This window comes from Elephantulus edwardii, unplaced genomic scaffold, assembly GCF_000299155.1.
Source record: "Elephantulus edwardii isolate Elephantulus edwardi_28Jun2011 unplaced genomic scaffold, EleEdw1.0 scaffold00013, whole genome shotgun sequence".
In the NCBI taxonomy this organism is placed as follows: Eukaryota; Metazoa; Chordata; class Mammalia; order Macroscelidea; family Macroscelididae; genus Elephantulus; species Elephantulus edwardii.
In genome coordinates this window covers 27,145,714-27,151,254 of record NW_006399763.1, presented here as the reverse complement: position 1 = coordinate 27,151,254, position 5,541 = coordinate 27,145,714, and the positions used below count along the sequence as shown (strand labels likewise).

General features: G+C 38.4%; 1 pseudogene; it reads right to left on the bottom strand.

The window, feature by feature from the left end:
* Positions 1-2,439, bottom strand: part of LOC102855688 — a 40,832-nt pseudogene extending 38,393 nt beyond the window's left edge.
* Positions 2,440-5,541: the final 3,102 nt, after the last annotated feature.

Below are 5,541 nucleotides of genomic sequence, written 5' to 3'. Positions count from 1 at the left end.
TGGAGACTAAGGTGCGTTTGATACAGGCCATGGTCTTCACAATTACTTGCTTTGTATCAGAGAGTTGGACAATGACTAGAGAGGATAGAAGGAGAATTGATGCCTTTGAGCTGTGGTGCTGGAGAAGAGTATTGAAAATACCATGGACTGCTAGGAAAACAAACAGAATTGTCCTGGAAAGAGTTAAACCAGGGGCCTCCTTGGAGGCAAAGATTCTGAGGCTCCGTCTAACATTCTTTGGACATGTTGTGAGGAGAGACCGGTCCTTGGAGGAGGATATCATGCTTGAGAGGGCAGAGGGACAGCGCAGGAGGGGAAGGCCCTCTATGAGGTGGATTGATTCAGTGACTGGGATAATCAGAATGGGAGTATCAGAGTCAGTGTGATTGGCACAGGACAGAGCCGAGTTTGGGGTTGTTGTACATAGGGTCGCTATGAGTCACAAGCCACTCGACAGCACATAACAACAACAACAGCAGTTCATTCAATACTATTCTCCAGCTCCTGCCCTGACCATAGCTCTTGTCCCTGAGCACACCACCCTGAAGCATGTGGTGACCACCACAACTACTGCTACATAAGCACCACATGCCCCTCCTCAGTTGTCCATTTCCCTCCAACCCATCTCCATCCCCGTCCCAGGAGTGCCAATATTACAGGCTAGTTTAAAGGAAGTGGGAGCACGGAAAGTTTATGAGGTGGAGCTATCAAGTCAGAGAAGGCGGGAGATTTCAAAAGGGAGGACAGAGGGAATTGAGCTGGGTGCTGGCAGGACAGTGTAAGGGTGGTTACATAACGGATGCTCCTAAGAGGTGGGCCCCTGAGACCAACATCTGATGTATTACCTGTATAAATATTTTCATAAGCTTTTTTTGGGTAAAATACGTCTCTGTCAAATACTGTTCTAAAGCTAAATACCCTAATTAACACAGAGTAGGGAGTAAGGTTGGCCATCCACATCTGAAATAACAGGTGTTTGAAAACCTATGGATCTTCAGTACTTTTTTTTATATTTATATATATGGTAGGGGGGAAAGACGAAGATTACTGTATTTCTTCCTTGTATTCACATGCTGTAATATAATTTAGAAGTTGTGGTAATGGTTGTTAAGTGTCATCAAGTTACCAGCAACTTATAACAATTCTATACACAAGAATTCTGAACATTGTCCTATCTTGAGGCAATCTCACTGATTCCAACATACACCCTACCCTCATTATCCGAATTACTGTGTAAATCCATCTCCTTCAGTGTATTCCTCTCTTGTGTTGCATCATCCAAGCATAATGTCCTTCTCCACGGACTGGTCCCTCCTAGCAACATCTCCAAAGTATGTCACATATAGTTTCAAAACCATTGCCTCCAAGGAGAAACTTGCTTTCATCCTCTCTAGTACAACCATGTTTGTTCTCTTAGCAGTCCATATTTAATACCCTGCTCCAGCTCTACAGCTGCATGTGCTTTGATTCTTCAGTCATCCTTAGTTAATGTCCAGCTCTCTCGTGCATTGCAAGTAATTGTGAAGACCATGTTTTGGATCAGGCACACCTTGGTCTCTAGACTAACATCATTGCTCTTCAGCACTCTAGATTGATCCTTGACAGCATATTTTCCCTGTGAAATTTTTTCCCTGACTTCTGGGCCGAAGAGTGTTGGCTGTGGGATTGAGCAAGCTAAAATTGCTAATAATCTCAATCTCTTCTCCATCTATCATAGTCCCGCCAATTGGCCCAGTGGTGAGAATCTTTGTCTTCTTGATACTGAGCTTCAATTTAAACTGAATACTGCAGTCCTTGATCTTTTGCAACAAAAGTTTCAGGTCCTCCTCAATTTCAGAAAGGAAGGTTGCATTATCTGAATAGTGCAGGTTGCTAATTAGTCTTCCTCTAACCCTGATGCTACATTCTTCCTCATAAAGTCAATCTCTCAAATGATCTGTTCTGCATATAGGATGGAACGGTATGTAGACAGGATGCACACTTGATGTACCCCTTTCCTGATTTTGAACCATATATTATTTCCTCACTCTATTCTGAGGACTACTTCCTGGTCCAAGAAAAGGTTTCACATGAGCACAATCAGGTCTTCTGGAATTTCCCCTTCTTCTCAAGATTAGCCATAATTTGTTTTGATCCACAGTCAAATGCCTTTGCATAGTCCATGAAACACAGATATTCCTCTGGTACTTTTTGCTTTCCGCCAAGATCCATCTGACATTGGTGATAATGTCTCTAGTGTCATGACCTCTTCTAAACCCTGCTTGTATTTTTACTAGTTCTCTGTAAGTGTATGTTCCAGTGATTTTTTTTAAATAATCTTCAGAAGGATTTTGCTTTCATGTTATTTTAGTGATATTATTCAATAACTTCCATACTCTGTTGGATCAATACAAAATTACTTGGTAACAAATACTTTCCAAGTTAGAAACCTCACCTCATGGCCCCTGAGGAGGCCAGAAAATAATTAACTTGCCTGTTACTGACTACCCCATACAAGACCAGAAAATCTTAAGACTTTCTAGACCTTAGGTAGCTGTCTTGATATGGGAATCCCTGCCTACTACACCATTATTTCAGTATGTCCGTATGATTTGCTCTTCAGGATATCATTTACCTCTCAGTTTTTGTAGTGAAAAAGTGTTTTTGTATGTTGCAGCTCTTAACTGCTTAGATATGTTAATGTTTGCTTCTCTATCACTACTCTTATTAGTGCTTATCTGTTAGATGCTGTTCTAAAGAGGAGTTTCTGATTAAGACCAACTAGGAAGAAGGATTTGGTCTTCCACTTCTGAGATAATTGTTGTTGTTATTAGGTGCCATTGATTTGAGTATGACTCATAATGACCGTATGAACAAAAGATCTGAACCCTGTTTTATCCTGTGCCATTCTCACATGTTCTGACACATAAGAGCCCATTACAGAAGTCATTTGTTAATTCAGCTAGTTGAGGATCTTCCCTTTCTTCCCTAGCAACATGCCCAAAGTATGTGAGAAGTCTCATCATTCTTGCCAATAGGCTGTGGTAAAAAAAAAAAAATCTATGAACAAAATAATATGCTTATACTATTAGATATAGCACTAGAATCAGACCGATCATATTGGGATATGTACAAAAAAATAAAGAGGAATAATTGCAAACAGCCATTAATAATTGGAACCAGGCATGTTAAAAGAATAAATGTAGGAAAATTGGACATTGTTAAAAAACAAATGAAACACATAAACATTGGATATAATCATTGATGTCTGGTGGATCCTGACTGAAAGCAAAGAATACCAGAAGAATGTCTATTTGTGCTTCATTGACTATACGAAGGCATTTGACTATATGGACAATAACAAATTATGGCTAACATTAAGAAGAAGGGTAATTACAGAATGATTAAGTGTGCTTGAGTGAAACCCAGAACTAGACCAAGAGACTGTTGTGTGAACAAAGCAAGGGAACATTTCATAGCTTAAAACTTGGAAATGAGTGGGTTAGTATTTGATTCCTTCTCCATACCTACTTTACTGGAATAGACAGGTGAGCACATCCAAGGATCCATCTGTATCAGTTGCTGAAACAAGTCAGTTAATATCCCATTGATTCTTGGAGCCTTATTTTTTGCCAATGCCTTCAATGCAGCTTCCTCTTTCACTGGGCTCCTGTTCATGCAATACTTCCCAAACATTTTAATTGTCAATCAGTTCTTTCTGATACTGTGATTCTATATATTCTCTCCATCTTCTTTTAATGCTTCTTGAGTCATTCAATACATTGCCCATATCATTTTTCAATATTGTGATTTGAGATTTAAATTTGTTTTTCAGTTATGTCAGCCTGAGAAATGCAGAGCAAGTCTTTTTTGTATTCTCCAATTCCAGCTCTCTCTGCACATTCCATTATAATATTTTATTTTGTTTTATTTTCTTGAGTTGCCCTTTGAAATTTTCTGTTCAGTTTTTACTTCATAATGTTTTCCTTTTGATTTGGCTTCTTGATACTCTAGTGCAATTTTCAGAGTCTCTTCTGGCATTCGTTTTGGTATTTGGGTTTTCGATGTTTTGTTTTTATTTTATTTTGTCCCTTTCTCCTCTGTTTTTGTAATGACGTTTTTGGTTTCTTCATGAATGATATCCTTTATATCATTTGACAATTCATCCAGTCTTTGATCACTGATGTTCAATGCCTCAAATCTATTCCTAAAATGATCTTGAAATTCAGATGAAATTGATTCCAGATCTTATCTTGGTTCCTATGGACTTATTTTAATTTTCTCATTATGAGCTTTCATAAGAGTAATTGATTGTCCGACTTACAGTCAGCCCCTGGCCTAGTTTTGATTGCTGATGTTGAGTTTCTCTAAAAATTTCTTCCACAAATGTAGTCAATTTGATTTGATCAGGTGAGGTTTATGTTTAAAAAGTCATCATTTGTATTTTTTTAAAAAAATATTTGCAACAAATAAATCATAATAATTTAAAAATCAATCATATTATTTCCAGCCACCTTTCTATCACTTTACCCTTATCTATGCCAGGAAGTTTGGAGGATAGCTGACTAGCAAATGGATTGAAAATTATACAGATTTGTTCCCATTCCCAAGATAGGTGATACAATTGAATGTGGAGACTATAAAGTAATATCATTAAATTACATGTAAGCAAAAGATCATTACAAAGGCTGAAAAAGAAGAAAAGACCAAGATGGATGTCAGATGAGACTCTGAACATTGCATTAGAGCTCTGAGAAGCCAAAGCTAAAGGAAGAAACCAAGAAATCAAAGCTAAACAGAAAATTTCAAAAGGCAGCCCGGGACAACAAAGCAAGACATTATAATGAAATATGCAGAGAGCTGGAGTCAGAAAATCAAAAGGGACGAACTCGCTCAGCGTTTCTTAAGCTGAAGGAGCTGAAAAACGAATTAAAGTCAAGGGTGGCAATACTTAAGGATACTTTGGGTAGAATGTTAAATGATCCTGAAAGTATCAAAAGAAGATGGAAGGAATACACAGAGTCACCATATCAGAAGGAATTGGCTGACACAGAAGAATTTCATGAAATGACGTATGAGCAAGAGCCTATAGTGATGAAGGAGGAAGTTCAAATTGCTCTGAAGGAACTGACAAAAAACAAGGCTCCAGGAGTTGACGGCATACCAATTGACACATTTGAACAGACAGACACTGCCCTGGATGTGCTCACCAAGTTGTACCAAGAAATCTGGAGAACAAGAGCTGGCCCACTGACTGGAAAAGATCAATATTTGTTCCCATTTCAAAGGAAGGTGACCCAACAGAGTGTGGACATTATCGAACAATATCATTAATATCACATGCCAAACGATTCTACTGAAAATTATCCAAAAACATTTGGAACAAAATGTAAACAGAGAACTTCCAGATGTACAGGCTGGATTTAGAAGAGGTTGTGGCACTAGGGATATTATAGCTAATGTTAGGTGGATCTTGGCAGAAAGCAAAGAATACCAGAAGAATGTCTATCTGTGCTTCATTGACTGTGCAAAGGCTTTTGACTGTGTGGATCACAACATACT